Source organism: Trichosurus vulpecula, chromosome 5 (assembly GCF_011100635.1).
Source record: "Trichosurus vulpecula isolate mTriVul1 chromosome 5, mTriVul1.pri, whole genome shotgun sequence".
Classification (NCBI taxonomy): Eukaryota; Metazoa; Chordata; class Mammalia; order Diprotodontia; family Phalangeridae; genus Trichosurus; species Trichosurus vulpecula.
In genome coordinates this window covers 194,425,250-194,443,101 of record NC_050577.1, presented here as the reverse complement: position 1 = coordinate 194,443,101, position 17,852 = coordinate 194,425,250, and positions in this window count along the sequence as shown.

Here is a 17,852-nt window from a genome sequence, read left to right as displayed (position 1 = left end):
TGTTATGTGTACTTTTATTTATAAGTTCTTTCTCTAGAGGTAGAGAGCATCTTCCTTCATAGGTACTTTATAGTTCCATTCATTCATGACCTCTTTTTAACCTCCTGTTTCATCTTAACACTGCAGAGGCCAAGCGATCCCCAATGACCCACTCTCCTCTTTTCCATTAAGAATTGCTGGCTGCTCCCTGACTCAGGTGAGAGAAGTGTAGGTCAGTCTTTTCCTTACTCTCCAATGACATTTAAAAAAAAAACTCACTACGCTTGTTCCTTCACCTTCAAGGTTCACACAAACACTTTCCCCTACCACTTAATGTTACTCTTGGTTATCTACCAGACGTCATTTCTTCTTGGATACCCTCTACCCTTCTCTTCCTTTGAGGACTTTGGCATTAACTGACCTATGTTTATAGAATCATAAATTTAAAGTTACAAGGAAACTTCAAGATTATCTATTAACCCTCTTCCTTTTACAAATGAGAAAACTGAGAAGGCAAATGATTTGCCCAAGAGCAGGCAGGTGGCACCCCAAAACCACCTGACTCCAAATCCAAATTTGTTTCCATTCTGCCATGCTGGATAGCAGAGAAACATAATAAGCTCTTTTGCCTTTGAAAGTTTATTAGGTAAAGGAAGAGTTTATGACCAAACAAGAGACAGAGAGGATCATTGGAAGTAAAATGGATTATTTTGATTATGTGAAATTAAAAAGCTTTTGCACAAACAAAACCAATGCATCCAGAAGTAGAAGGAAAACAGGAAATGAAGGGAGGGGATTTTTATAGTGAGATTCTCTAATAAGGGCCTCATTTCTCAAATGTATGGGGAACTGAGCCAAATTTATAAAAAGAGCCATTCCCCAGTTGATAAATGGTCAAAGGACATGAACAGGTAGTTTTCAGAAGAAGAAATCAAAGTTACCAATAGTGACATAAAAAAGCTCTAAATCACTACTGATTAGAGAAATGCAAATTAAAACAACTCTGATATGCCACCTCAGATTGACTAATATGACAGAAAAGGAAAATGGCAAATGCTGGAGGAGATATGGGAAAATTGGGACACTAATGCACTGTTGGTGGAGTTGTGAACTAATCCAACCATTCTGGAGAACAATTTGGAACTATGCCCAAAAGGCTATAAAACTGGGCATATCCTTTGACTCAGTGGTACCACCACTAGGTATATCCCAAAGAGATCAAAGAAAAGGGAAAAGGACTTATTTGTACAAAAATATTTATAGCAGCTTTTTGTGGTGGCAAAGAATTAGAAATCAAGGGAATACCTATCAATTGGGGAATGACTGAACAAGTTATGATATTTGATTGTTATGAAGTACTATAGTGGTATAAGAAATGATTAGCAGAATGGTTTCAGAAAAACCTGAGAAGACTTATATGAACTGATGCAAAGTGAAGTGAGCAGAACCAGGAGAACAATTTATACAGTAACAGCAATATTGTAAGAATGATCCGCTGTGAAAGACTTAGCTACTCTGATCAAGACAACGATCCAAGAGAATTACAAGGGATTCATGATGAAAAATGCTATCCATCCCCAGAGAGAAAACCAATGAACTTTGAATGCAGATTGAAGCATACTTTTTCTTTTTCTATTTTTCTTTTTTTGTCTGTTTGCTTTTGCAACATGACTAATATGAAAATAGGTTTGCATGATGTCACATATATAATCAATATCAATTGCTTGCCTTTTCAAGGAAGAGGGAGTGAGAGGGAGGGAAGGAGAGAATTTGGAACTCAAAATGTTAGAAAAATTAATGATAAAAATTTGACATTTAATTGGGAAATACTTGACAAAATTAATAAAAATATTTGAATTATCATTAAATAGCATAGCATTTTTTTCACTTTTGTATGAAGATAGGGAGTTTTTGCGCTGATGCATCTAATCTCTGAAAATTAATACATGAACACCAGTTTCAGAAGGGTGTTTTTCTTGCCACATAACACAATAGAAAAAACACTGGCTCTGGAGCCAGCAGACCTCCCTGGATTCAAATCTCACCTCTACCATTTCCTGCCTGTATGATCTTGGGGAAGTCCCTTAACTTCCCTGTGCCTCAGTTTCTTCATCTGTAAAATGAAGGCGTTAGACTTCAGGCTCAGAAATCACTTCTGAGGTCCCTTCCAGACCTATGACTCTATGATCATTCATTTTAACTCAGCAAATGATTTATGCAGTTATGTCCCCCATACCAACTCTTGAATACCTGCCCACACACAATAGCCAAAAGATCAGTCATTGAAATGTTTTGCTTTTTGACTCTAGCCATCCTGTTCTCTGAGTCAATAAAATCAATTAAACAGAACTAAGTTCTTCCTCCTTACTCCATTTGCTGTCATTCTTGATGATTTTGACATTCATCCAGAAGATTCTACAGATAACTCAGCTTCCTCGCTCCTTTTGGGGAGGAATAATGTCCATTACTAATTCACCAATAAGGAAATATTTCTTATTTATGATCACAAAGTATTATCCACTTCTGAGATCTCTAAGTCTTCCTCTCAGACTATAACCTAAGAACTATGTCCAGTTGTTTCCAGGCTGATGGCTGATGTTTAGGGGTAATTAGCTCTTTTTTCTCCAATCCCAGACCCCCATTTCCTCCATTGCCTCCCACCCCTAACCATCTTAGTCTCCAAATTTTTCCAGCTTTATCCCTCCTCCTACAGTGTTTCTAGTGGTCCGCTTGAAACCTATTTGTCGTGAGTAAAATTTCCATAGCTAGGCATCATTCTCTCTCTGAGCAGAATGCAAATTGGAATTATAGAATTGTAGATCCAGGGTCCCAGGGACCTCACAGACCATCCTTCCTTTTATAGAGGAAACGAACCCAAGAATGGTAAGTGACTTGCCCAGGATCACACCTATTCATATCAGAAGCAGAATTTGAACTTTGGTCCTCTGACTCCAGACACAGGGCTCTTTCCACCACACCATAATGCCTCTATTTGTTCCATGGCAAGGGAAATGAATGTTTACTCTCCAAAAGACTCGGCAGGTGGTACAGTTGGTTGATTGCCAGTTGGCTAATCAGTTAATAAGCATTTATTAAATGCTTACTATGTACATCCCATTGTTCTTAAGACTCAAGTTACAAATAAAGGTGCAAAAAACCCAACCCCTGCACTCAAGGAGTTCACATTCTAATGGAGACAACATATAAATAACTTGGCACATAGAAGATATATACAGTATAAATGGAAAATATTCTCAGAGGGAAGGCATTAGCAGCTGGCGTGGGAAGGAGGCACCTGAAAAGACTTTCTGCAGAAGATGGGAAATGAGCTGAGCTTTGAAGGAAATCAGGGAAGTCAGGCAGGCAGAGAAGAGGGGGCACAGCATTGCAGGCAAGGGGTACTGCTAGGGCAAAGCGCACAGAGTTGGTAAATGGAATATCCCATTCAAGGAACTACAAAGAAGGCAGTGTAGCTGGAGCACAGAGCGTTTGGAGGGAGCAAAGTGTAAGATGGCTGGAGAGGCAGATAAGGATTTTATGTTGATCCTGGAGGTGATAAGAGCCCTAAGAGTTCACTGAGTGGGTTGGGGAGTAGGAGGAATGATATGACTATACTTAGACTCTAGAAAAAAAATCACCTGCCAAAGTTATACTTAAATTTGCCGTAAAAATAAATGTATCATAGCAACTTACGTGAAACATTTAGAGTTTTGTTTATGGAAATTGTATATGGTGGTGGGAAATGAATATTCCCAATACACTTGTGAATGGAGAATAATACATGATATGACTGTACTTAATGATGTGCAATAAACCAACTGGAACAGGTGCATGTGCTTTATCCTCAAAAGCCAGTCACAGCTAAAATGCTGCAGGTTGTTCTACTTGCTGGAAAAAAAATAATTTTTAATGTATCTGAATGTCAGAATAAAGATTGCACATTTTAACTTTTAATTTGCATTAGTGCTTTCAGCAATGTTCGAAAGAGAACTTAATTCTGAGATCCCAGAATTCAGCGTTAACTTAAAGAATTACTGTAATCTTTGCTATGATTTCAGTGACTAGGAAAGGAAATGAGTAAATAAACACTACAAATAGCTTTTTAAAAACGAAAGAGAAATGTAGCAGTCCATGAAATATAAATGCATTTTAAGAAAACTTTATTGGAAATGCATAGCATGAGACTCTATCTTAACTAATTCTAAACTGATTCAACTCTTCCGTACACATCCCCAAAGCAACAATCAGGGGCAGTGAGTAGAGCACTGGCCCTGGAGTTGGGAGGATCTGAGTTCAAATTTGACCTCAGACACTTGACACACTAGTTGTGTGACCTTGGGCAAGTCACTTAACCTCAATTGCCCTGCCTTCCCCCCTCCAAATGAAAAAAAAAGATACAAAAGCAACAATCAATTAGGGAGAAAAATATTAGCTTCAACACACACCTAACACATAGTTTTCTTTGTTGTTGTTCAGCCATTCAGTCCTATTTGACTCTTCGTAATCCTATGAAGTTATCCATGGGGTTTTCTTAGCAAGGATACTGCAGTGCTTTGCCCCTATTTTACAGATGAAGAACTGAGGTAAATAGGAGTTAAGTGACTTGCCCAGGGTCACATGGCTAGCAGGTGTCTGATGCCAAATTTGAACTCGGATCTTCCTGATTCCAGGGCTGGTGCTCTATCCATTGCATCACCTAGCTGTCCCTTTCTTCTTTTAGAAAACATATTTGTCAAATGTCAGTCACAGACTTTAGCCCTACCACAGGCTGAACTATTTACAGAGCACTGGAGAGGGTAAATAACCATACAAAGGATCCACAGTAAGAAACAGCCAGTTACACACCACATATACTTTTGAGCTGCCATTCGAATATTTATGTATAAGAGCTGACGTGCTAGTATATCCCACCTACTTAGGGCGTAGGGAAGTCTCTAGAAAATGTCCATTCTTTCCCCAACATCTCCCAGTGCCTCTGCTGTTTCAGTACCCAACTATTTCCAATAAACTTGAATTTTGCTTCAACGACAAAGAGGCCAATGGTTAACTAGAGCTAGATAAAAATACAAATTTAAGTAAAGAGCCCAAACCCTACCTAAATGTTAGTAATTTTCCTTACTGGGGACTCAGAGCAATTGTTAACTGAATTCATAACCTTTTGTTTAAAACAAATTTATTAAAGCTAAAAAAGGAATAAGTCATGCGGACCTTCAGAACATTTTATTGTCCCTAGGTTAAGATGAACCTAATTGTTCTAACAGAATGTTACACTTGTCTCTTCCCTAGCAGCTAGTATACAGAAGGTGTACTTCATAAATGTTCATGGAATGAATGGAATCCCTAGATCACAGAATATTAGTCAGAAGTCCTCAATACCAACTTGTACATGAACCTTCTCCAACATCCAGTATTGTTATCCAATCTTTGCTTAAAGACCTCCAGGGATGGGGAAACTACTCTCTCCAGTCAGCTCATTCAGCTGTGACACCTGGAAATCAAGCTTAAATTGTCCTCTGTGCAGCTTCCAATCAGTGCTATTAGTTTTGCCTTGAGAGGCCAAGCAAAAAGAATCTATAGAATCTACCCACATGATATCCCTTCAAATGGGTCTTTCTGCCCCACTCCCACCCCCCTCCACTGCCTGACTCAGTCTTTTCTCCTCTTTGCTAAACATCTCTGGTTACTTCAACTGGTCCTTAAAACTCATGGGCATAAGTGCTTTCCTCATCCTCAGATTGATCAATATTCTTCCTAAAAAAATTGTGCCTCAAACAGAAGAGAGTACTCCAGATATGGTCTGATCAAGGTAAGGTATAGAACATTTATTATCTTCTTCAATCAGGCTACAATTTATTCATTCATTCATTCAACACGTATCTACTACATAAATATTTTGCCAGGCACTGGGGATACACAGATTAAAAACAAAAATAGTCCCTGTTCTCAAGGAGCATACATTCTATGTCAGAAAACAACATAAACACCCATAAGTAAATGCAAAAATATATAGTTATTTGCCGGGCAATGTTTGAAATTGAGATAAGCATCTTGTAGTTAACATTAAGCTCAGCTTTGAGGGAAGCTAAGGATTCTAGGAGGAAATGACTTTAAATTTATTTTTGTGTATTTTGTATTTCATTATAATTTTATGTATTTGTTCTGCTTCCCATCACCCTCCCATAGAATGTACTCTCCTCGAGGGCAAGGAATATTTCCTTTTTACCTTTTATATTTCCAATGCCTACTTAGCCTGTCACGTAGGAGGGACTTGTTGAATGAATGAAGGAAGGAATTCTATACTTGTGTAAGACTTTAAATTTCATCTTATTAGTTTTGGACCATCCTTCTACCCCTCCAAAATCTTTCTGGATCCTGAGCCTGTCATCAAAGATCACAAAGGAGACACTCAACTATTCCTTCTGCTCATTCTTTCAGTATTCTGGAATGCAGTTCATCCAGTTCCACTGACCTTATCTCATTGAGCTCAGCTAGGTACTCTCTTAACATCTAAGTGCTAAGTTCAAAACCATTTCTTGCATCTGACCCAAGGACCATACTCAGTTGGATCTACTTGCATGGGCTTTATTGAAGATGCACAGAACTAGCGCAATCGTGGCTACTCCATGTGGTTCCCCTTGGCCCCAGGAAAGTCTCAATCCCCAAGAGTATAACAACCAGTGCCAAATGTTTATTCTACTCAGATTTGTTAGAAACAAGGGACCAATCCACTGGGAGAGGAGGAGTGCCTTAAATTAGATTCTTAGACAAATAATCTCATGCAAAGGGGACTTGGCCCTACCTTAACCTGATCTAGGTTGTACAGTACTCCATCCCTCTGGGATGGAGTATGGGACATGTTCCCAGGGCTGGGTGCATCCTACATCACAATTTGACCTTCCCACTGAGTTTCTTCCTCAGATGAGCCTTCTCTTCCTCACTTTGCAAGATCGAAACTCTCTGGATCCATCCCTAAGGCTCAGGGTGGACCTTAGTAGTGCCATATTTGCTTCAAACTTCCATGTTCTCTACCAGCATCATTCTCTGTTCACCTATGAGCTTCTCTTCAAAAGTGTATGGTTAATGTATTCAAGTACTAGACCCAAGATATCTTCCTGCAGTACTCTGCTAGCATTCCGAATAGGCAGGTATCAGTCTTAATTAACATAGAAAACCTAAAATGACTGGTTGGATGCCAGGACAAGCCAAGGAGTTAATGTTCTACCACGCCTGAAGATGTCTAAATGTGTCCCTGCCTAGACTGAAAAGAGGGTTTGAATTCAAAAGCCAATATTTATGTCATGCTTTAAAGTTTGTAAAGCATTTTACACAGAATATTACATTTGAGCCACGCAGTAATCCCCCAGGTTATGTACTAGAGGTATCATTAGCCTCAGATGAGAAAACTGAGGAAGATGTAAAGTAACTTGCCCAGGTCATAAGCCAAGTGTCAGAGATAACATTTGAACTCAGATCTTGCTGACTATAAGTCTCCCACAATACCTCCTTGCCTCTCTAAATCATAGATTTATCATGGATCATAGTATTGGTACTATCTACCTCCAAAGAGAGAACTGATGAACTCTGAGTATGGATTGAAGCATATGTTTTTTGTTTCCTTTATTTTTCTTGCTTTTTTGCATAGGAAAGAAAAATCTATGGTCCATAGACCAAATAAATATCTAAATATTTACTTAAAAAATAAATCACAGATTTAGAGCCAGAAGGACTCTCAAAAATCATCTAGTCCAGCCCTGTCATTTTACAGATGAGAAAACTGGGGCCTAGAAAGATGAAGTAATTTAATTAACAACATCACACAGGTAGTAAGTGGTATTTAACCCTAGATCCTCTGAAAGGCCACATGCCACTATACTTTACAAGTTCCTTGGGGCAACAATTTGGGTCAGAGCAGAAAGAAGGAGCATCTGAGAAAAGGCTGTCAACTGAAAACAGTAGCTTGGAAGCCCCCCTTGACAAGGGGGCATGTCCAGATGCCCCCTTTACCTATTTCTAGCTTTGATTCCTATGGTCCAGAGTGGAGCCCTAGACAATCCGGGCAAGCTGGACAGCTCTACAGCCTTCCCAACATAAACTCCATCCTTACTGTGTCTAGAATGTCCTCCTGCCCATCTCATCCTATTGAGTGAACTATCCTTTAAAGTTCCCATATTTTTTTTAATTTTGTTACAAAGGATAGTTCACTAAACAAGGGAGGGAGGAAGATCATATACAGGAGTGGATTGAAACAAAAGGCATCAATAAAGACAAGAAAAAAAATTTCTAAATATATTTAGTTACTCCCCCCCCAAAATGCAACTTAAGCATACTTTCTTCAGATAGCTGTCCCTGATTTCATGACTTTTTCTTCAACTTTATTTCTAAATTTTTCTTTTTCTATTATAAATTCAATCATCAAGAAACACAAATATTCCAATACACAAAGAACAAAAGAGAGGACTGTATTTGAAGCCAATCTTTATACTTTACATAATGTATACTTTGACTTGTACCTCTCTGATGCATGTATTGTGTAATATTCTATATTAAAGCTATATTTCTTGGTGTTTTCCCCTTGCTAGTCTATAAGCTCCTTAGGGGCAGAGATATGTCTTACCAATAAGTCAGCCTGGCATACTGGTACCACGTGGGGCCCTTTGGTTGCATGCCTTGGGTATTGTTTTCCTTAAACCTGTATAAACAGACTTATGAGGCAGCTCAGTGGCATAGTGTATAGCTATAGTCCTGGACTTAGAGTCAGGAAAATCTGAGCTTGAATCAAGAACTTACTAGCTTTGTTCAGTTCAGTCATTTTCAGTCGTGTCTAACCCTTCATGACCCCATTTGGCATTTTCTTGGCAGAGATACTGGCCCTGGGCAAATCACTCAACACTCTGTGACTCAGTTTCCTTATTTATAAAATGGGAATAATATACACTCCCTCACAGGGTTTCTGTGAAGATCAAATGGGATAACATATGCAAGCACTTTGCAAAGCTTATAAATTATTTACATGCTAGATATTAGCCAACTGTTATAAAGACAGTGTGTCATTGTGTTAATTATCAGCCGAGGAAGTTTAATTAGCTAAGTTCAATATCCGAATTGCCCACAAGGTGACACTCTATTTTATCCACCAGCCTAAGCCTTGTCAGTTACTCTCTGGCACTTATTAGACCAAGAGTCCTTTTCCAAGAGTCACTAAATCACTTTGATTAAACCATTGCTTGTTGGCTAGGTCCCAATTTAATTTGGAGAATGTATTGGGATTATCGTTCAAAATATTAAAATATGGATTTTGCTGTTTATCTCTAGCTCAGAGCCCTCATTCCATAATGAATTCCACTGTCTCAGGTCACTTTCCAATTCAGTCATAGATTCAGAAGCTTAGTATGCTGTGATCATATAATTCATTATGCATACATAGGAAGACTGAGGTTTTCATTGGACATTATACAGCACCAAAATACTCAGGCTTTGCTGCTCATAAATATATGCCTAAAAAAGACATTAATTCAGGCTACTCAGATGAAGAACAAAGACTATAACCAAGCCCTCAGGGGGCTGAATGTGCCCAAACATACCTGAATGTCTCAAAAGACAATTATTTTACATTTTAATTTAATTGCACATGCTAATTTTTTTGTTTTAAAATATTATGTAATAAGTCCCAAACTGCATAATATAGATATTGTAGAACTATGTGGGAAACCCATATTTACTTGCAGCTCACATCTGGGTTGTATATCAACTCTGAAAACTCATACCTCCCCAATACCCCCAACCCTGGAGTGCCTCTGTCCCTCTCTTAATTAGCAAGGGTAGGGAGTGGACATTCAAAAGTTCTACTCAGATCCTCCACTTAAGAAGGATGCCCAAAACGGCCATCTCATCTTTTCCCACCTGGCTACTCTCCTCTGGACTTCATCATGCCCTCATGCCAACTCTCCCCTCTCCTCCTTCTCAGCTTCTTTCATGTGTTGCCTTCCCCCATTAGGTTTCGAGCTCCTTGAAGGTAGAAATTTTCTTTTGCCTTTCATTATATCCCTGGCTCTTATTCTATGGCATATAGTAGGCCAGACTCAATAAATGTTTATTAATTGTGACTGCTCTGTGGGGACATTGGTCTTCCCCTTCCCTTCCAATTACTATTTTAGAAAGGCAGCTACATCAGTTTTGCCAAGATCAATATCTACAATGTTCGTTAATTTTGTTGCATGTTATCTACTAAAATAATATGACAAATGTGCAGCTTTACATTTAATTCAATCATACAATTGAATTTAGTTTAATGACATGAACATGACATGAAATGAATTCAGCAGTTCAGTGACAAAGTAAGATAATGAATATACTAATAGTGTGGATACCTTGAATTTTTCAGTTAAGAACTTACAGGAAAATAATGTGGTAACCACTTCCACTGCATACAAAACACTGAGTAATGCCCAACAGAAGCAAATTTGTATCTTAGCTCAGGTCAGTGTAGACCTATTCAAAACTATCAAACATTTGATCTTATAACCCTTATGATATGCAGGAAAAAATGGATTAGAAGACTAGTGCTGATTATCTAGAAATTATCCAGTAAGAGGCTAGATTAAGCATATTTTCTAGATTTGAAATTAGACTAAACAAAAAAAAATTTCCAGTCCAATAAGTATATAAAGTATAAGTGGTTAGAATATATAGCCCATCAAAAGATTCAGGACTTTGCTTTTATTGTCATTTCTTCACCTGTAATGATCCAGCAAAAAAAGGTCGCTCACACTGATCAAGCATTTATTGTTAAGTTGGCATAGGATTAATGAATGTTTTAAAAACCACCAAACTGGTTTTCATGATTAAGTTTTAATGATGAGTGATTTATTGACATATTTTTGGGAGAGGACAAGTAGGGTTATCTACCTAAAGAAGAAAAGGAATGATGCCATAGCTAAAATATAATGGAGCAACTAATTGACATTATCCTTTGTTTGCTAAAAGGTGGGAGACCATTCGAGATTCACAATGAAAAATCTCACAGATTATTTCTAAATTAGACCAATATGCTCCAAAAATAGGACCTCCATAATGGCAAAGCAAGTATAACAATTTCTCAAAATGCTACCTGTGTAATATCATTCAAACTTCTGTCGTTTTGATTTTGCACAACACCATGCAACAAAATACCATGTGTTCACTAAATAGAAATAGTCTCAATAACCATTGACAATATTTTTGACTATGGACAATCATGAACAACACCACTGAGGTGCAATGTTTCGGCAATGAGAAACATCATCCAGGTGAACAGTTTGTATCTGTTCCATGCAGCCATTTTTAACAATTGGTGCTTTTTTGACCAGTTGAATGCTGTCTATTAAATAGAATTCTTAAAATAGAATGATCCTCACTGATATCTATCTGTTCTGATGGCATATCTGTGTGTGCTGTTCAAATGAAGCATAAAGAAATAATGACGATATTCAAGCATTCTGAGATATGCATTGTTTGAACTCCATCCTACTTACATGCACACACTTCAAGTAAACAAGATAAAACTTTCTGATATATTTTTTAAATCCATACTTATGGAAATATGTTTTACATGACTACATACATCAAATTGGTTACCTTCTCAAAGAGGAGTATGGAGAGGGAAGGAGAGAATTTGAAATTCAAAATTTTAAAAATAAATGTTAAAAGTTGTTTTTACGTGTAATTGGGGAAAAATAAAATACTAAAATTTAAAAAGCTTTTTAAAAAATATCCATACTTTCCATGTCTTAATTAAGGGGACTCTTGGTTGACATGCAGTAATAAGGAAGAAGGATGCCAGTTGAAGACCTTGGAGTCACTGTCAAACACAAGAACGGAATGGAGGGCTGCAAAGCAAACCTACTCCTGCATTTTATAAGCTCTATAAAAAGTGACAAAAAAAACAAAGTAAAAGCCAGAGGTCTTATCCATGAACTAAATCCATTCAAGCTAAACTTTGCCCTTCACATGATGCATTCTATCCTCCAGATGCTGGTAAGAGTTAGGCTGGTCAAGCTGAAGCTTGATCTTAACTGGCTAAATGCTGTAACAGGGGTGAAAAGCTTGTATAACTCTTTGACTATAATAAAAAGTAGTCCAGAAGGTTTACTTTTTCTTTCTTTCTTTAAAGAACAAAATGAAACAAAATAGGGTCTGTAAAGTGAAGGGTCTATACACTGGCCCTGTCCCACCAGTTATTGGAATAGGAGCTTTGACCCACTCAGTTTCTGACCTGGGCCAGTTCACCCTTCCTTCACCAATGGCCCCCTTGTTTCTGAGGGCTCACCATTCTGCGGCCAAACTTAGTATGAGGACACTCTTCTTGGTGCTATTGTAGCTCAGAACTCCCAAGCATAAGCAATCCCCAGACTCAACCTCCCTAGTAACTGGGATTCAAAAGTATGTCAACGTACCTGGCAGAGCATTTTTAATAGTTATCTCTTCCACATCACAGGGGTTAGGGACTCAGTGCCCCCACCATATGGAAAACACAGTAAAATTTTTTGACCCTCCTCTCATAACAGAAACATCTGAATATTATGATATTAAAAGAGAAAATATATTGATATTAGACAATACTGTGCATATATTTTAAGTATTTCTGAGTTTCTAAATTTTTTCTTTGTTATCCACTGGTTTTTTTATATCCTCTGCAACTTCCACAAAACTCTCCCAAAATTCCCACTTAATTTCTTATGCTGACCCATGACATATCGAAACCCTGATGGGGAAAGTCTCTATGTGGATGAAATAACTGTATTTTTAACTTCATTATTCAATGAAAGTGTGAATAATTATGTAGAGAGTAGCATGCCCATTCCCCAGCTTAAAAACAAAAGAAAAAGAAAACAAAAACATTCACTCATCTGGGTGACATGTTTGAGTCTCCAGCATGACTCTAATACAAATGAGGAGCAAGAGAGAATAATTTTATTTTGCTCACTCTTAGACTCAGTGATTAACAGCATTTACCAGCAATTTGAGTGGGAGCCTTGTGAAATTGTGACTGCAGTGGGAAAACCTTTTGAACTTGGACATGGCCAACAGATTTAATGTGGCCTTAGATAGAACAGAAAGTGAAAACTAAAAGACTTTAGGGTTATGAAGTCTTTTCCTAAAGGTTGTTATCGTAGACAATGAACTCAAGGATGGACAGACAAAAGAGACCTTATATCTTCAGATATAATTCCCTCTCACCCCTCTCTCCCTTCTTGGCTCAGGATGCCTATGTCAGCCAAAACTATAGTCTTCATATGGTTAACTAGGATATAGGAAAGGAATTTCTTAATTGGGTAGATTGTAAATACAATAAGATAGGAGAACGTCAAGGTGTCAATTGAAATTATAGATCCAGGATGTGTGTTTCTTTTTACCATTAATGTGACATAATATAAGAAAACATAAGAAAAGTCCCATTATTCAAGATAGTGCCTATTTCAAGGCACTTTGTCCTTGGTAGTCATAAACAGAAGAATGCTCCTGGTCAGTTGCATGTGGCCTTGTACTTGCTGACACAGAAAGGGGCATTTTGAGTTCACTTAGAGAGCAAAGCATGTCTCTTATGCCAGAGCATACAAAGCATTATGGCAGGTTAAGCTCAGAGTGGGACAGAAATGCCTCTCCTGAGTGGCCAGTCCAGGTTTTAGGCCTTTCTCAGGTCTTGGGGGTTCAAAGTGGTTTGGGGAGGGGTCCACAGGAGGATGCTAAGGAGGTGTCCTTTGAAAGATGACATGTCAGGGAAATGACTTGGAGAGACTGTGGAGAATGTATGGACATTTTATAAATGGTCTGGCTAACCATGTGGCTGAGAGGAGTCTTTTTCAATTGGAAATGTAGCCAGAACTGTTGGCGTCCTCAAAAAGTCCTGAATCAGCTTCAGACACCTCTCTTTTTTTTCCATTTGTGGCTGAGGGAACTCAGTGACCCTTTCTCTTATATCTAGTGAGAAATCATGGCTAAGAAGGACAGTCTTGGGGCCTTCTTCTCACTCTGAGGCCATATGACTCCCAAGAAATAGGCCTGGGTCTTTGGTTTTTTCCTTCACTCTTTCCTGTTCTTAAGCACAGTTAGTGGAATCTCTAACCATAGGAGGAGGAGCTTCAGAAATCTAGGAGTAGGGGCAGCTAGGTGGTGCAGTGAGTAGAGCACTGGCCCTGGAGTCAGGAGGACCTGAGTTCAAATTTGGCCTCAGACACTTGACAAATGTACTAGCTGTGTGACCTTGGGCAAGTCACTTAACCCCAATTGCCCTGCCAAAAAACAAAAGAAATCTAGGAGGCCTAATCCAGGTTGGGTTTTGCAGGTAGTCGATGCCCTAAGGAGCAATGAAGCGACATTCAGAAGTAACATTTGGGACTCAACTCAATGGAAGGATTCATCTAGCAGTCTACATGGACTTGGTGAGAGCCAGTGCAATATAGGAACTGAATTAAGTTTTGAGCCTATTCCCTAAGAGACCAAGGTGATGTAGGGGAGAGTATGTCTTTGTGGCATTGGGGAAAATGTTTATGTATTTGTTCCTGCCATATATACTTGGTATAAATCTCTTTGTAAAGTCCAATCCTTGTTAAGTGGTTAAACAGAAACAGGGAACTAGTAACACTGTCCCCCTAATAGGGGGAAAACAGGAGTGCTCCAGACAATGGCAAATAAAAAAGATGCCCACAAATTCCTCAGGATATCCTGAGGGGGAATATAGCCTGCCTGACCCTAAGAATGGGGCCAAAGAGATACTCTGCATAAGTAAAGTTTAGTTGTTAATTTAAAAATCATTAAGTTTAGTTAATTTTAATTTCCTTAGCTTGATTATTGAATAAAAAATATTCTTCATGATAAACCATTCAATGAATGTTTGCCTTTAAAAAAATAAAATAAAATTCCTTGGGTTATACTGACAAAATGTTCTGTGCATACCTATGACACTAACCTTGATTTTGATGTGGATACACACAGTGCCCTAAGAGTTAAAATTAATATTAAGAGTTGACTTTGTACTCGTTTATTCTCTAACCTGAAGGCGCCCTAAAGTCTCTTCCCCTTATCTTGAAGCAACATAAAACTTACCCCTTTTCCTGGACCATAAAATCCCTTGTCTTCCCCCATCATGGGTCATAAAATTTCCCGTCTCCCTTATCTTGTGTCATCTGTCTTCCTCATCTTGGCCCTAAATCTCCAACAAATTTATATCAACATTCCACAGGCTGTATAGCTTTCTGTCTATATAAGTCTGGTTCTTTTCCCATATCGGAGCCTTTGTTTAGCTCCTTGCTAAATCTCAGGCCCCTGCTTTTGCATCAATAAAGCTCCCAATGGCTACAGAGAAGGTCTAAGTGAATTCTTTCACATTTGAACCAGTTCTCCCAACTCTGATCTCATTACTTCTTTAACTTACTCTTTGTTCTGTCTCAAATTCATTTGAAGATCATTTGGGAAACATTAGATTGTCAGAACCTTAAATTAGTTATGTGTAATAGGAGGCTTTGATCTCTGTCTCAGACGGAGGGATCACAAAGATTTAACCTTAGCATGGGGACGTTCTACTTGGCTTTTGTTGACTAAAGGGCTATTTGCCTTCTTTTATCAAGAAGGAGTTCTGACTACTAGACAGTATGAAGTGAGTAGAGTGCTGAACCTAGAGTTAGGAAGACCTGAAATCAATTCCAGTCTCCAGACACCAGTTATGTGACCCTGGGCAAGTCACTTAACCTCTTCCTGTCTGTTTTCTCATCTGTAAAATGGAGATATTAACTATTACCTGGGGTTGCTGCATGGATCAAGTGAGATAATATTTATAAAGTGCTTTGCAAACCTTAAAGCACTATAAAAATGCTATTACTACTACTACTACCATACCCTAGCAGAATGAAACTGAAATGACTTAGCCAGTCCTGTAGAAATGAACCTGGAAATAAGAAATGGACAGGCAGCATGCTTTCAGAAAAACCTGAGAAGACTTACATGAACTGATGCAAAGTGAAATGAACAGAATCAGAACAGTGTACACAGTAATAGCAATATTGTATGATGATCAATTGTAAATGCCTTAGCTATTTTCAGCAATACAATGATCCAAAGCAATTCCAAACAACTTTAGAGTGAAAAATGCTACCTGTCTCCAGAGAAAGAACTGATAGAAGCTGAATGCAGTTTAAAGCATACTTTTTTAAACTTAACTTTATTATTTTGGGGTTTTTTTTGGTGTTTTCTTTTGCAACATGGCTACTATGGAAATGTTTTGCATTACTGCACATATATAATATAAATCAAATTGCTTGCTTTTTGAGAAAGGAGGGGAGGGAAGGAGAAAATTTAGAACTTGAATTTTTACAAAATAAATGTTAAAAATTTTTGTTTACACGTACTTGAGAAAAATAAAAATAAAGTTAAATATAAAAAAGAAAGAAATTAACCTGGAAGATAGTAGAAGGGAGCAGAGAAGTGTTTTAGTAGAGACAAGGTAGTGAGATCAGCATAACCCAGAAGAGCAGAGCAGAGATATCATGTCTGATGAGGAGTAGGGTGCATCAGAGATGCCTTGCCCAGTGAAGAGCAGACCCATGAACCTATTGGATCAATCCGCCCCGCCATGATGCTACCCCCAGCAAGGAGCAGCCACAGTGAGACCAACAAAATGACATCACCAGGAAACAGGTGATCCTGTAGCAAAAGAGGTGTAAGTTGTGTCTCCACATGTGAGGACCTCATGCATGATCCTTATACATGTTCATTCTCCCCACTTGTCTATATACATGTGAGAGCATGTGCCCTAGCTTTGAGATAAAATGTTCTATTGTAAACCTTAGTATATTATTCCATTGAATGTCTTTGCTTTAACCTAGGTATGTCCTCTGACTGACATTGGTGGAGGCTTGCAATTTGTCATTTTGAGTGTATGTGGACCTACAGAGAACCCTGCATCTGTAACTATTCTGGGGTCCCCCTCCATGAGAGGAGAATGTCATATGGACTATACACAGAAAAAAGTGAAGAGCAAACTAGACCAAAAAGTCCTATATGGAGATATTTGCCTCATAACCTTCTTCCTATTCTCCTCACTGATTGTCTAGCATAAATAGGATGGAATCCTGACTGTGCACACCTATGATTGTGGAAAGATGGGTAGGAGTATACACTGCCCAACTCAGATCCATGCACTAAAAAAAGAAATTAAAGAAGGACCATGAGGATTTTCCCTCTACACCTTACGATCATGAAAGGGAGAAAGCTGCTTCCTGAGCTCATCATTTAAATGGGATTCATAACAGAAGCAGCAATGTCAGATCTCCCTTCTTCCTCCTGCCTCCTCGTCTTTGCTCCAGGATTATAAAGCTCTTGCTTCTATGCTGCCACTCCACAGTCCTCTTCCTCTCATAGGACTGCAGCCTCTGGACAGTGCTGATCATAGCGTCCACAGCATTCTATGGTCCCCAGTCACCTAAGCTGTGAAAGCTTTCATCACTCCTGGAACTCCAAAGAAGGTCAGACGAAGACAGGAAGCATAGCTTGATTGTATGTATCTCTTTATCTTATTTCTGACTTATTTCTGAATCTCTCAGCTCCAGATGAAGGGGGTAGGTATAATTACCCTTTTGTGTCTGGGAATCACCTCCTTGGACAGAGAGCAACAGGGTGCTGGGAAATGTTTCACAACTGGCCCCATGGGAAAAGAAAAGATGCATGACACACTCTTAAATCTAATATGCATTACAAACATTTTCTCCAAGATTTTCTTAAGTCTAAAGTCTAGACAATCAACAAAACAATAAATCAAGCCCTGGTTCGAAGCTTTTGCCAAAAGAGTAGTAAATGCTCACACTGAAAATTTAAGAGTTGACTCTCAGAAGCTGGTAAGTGCT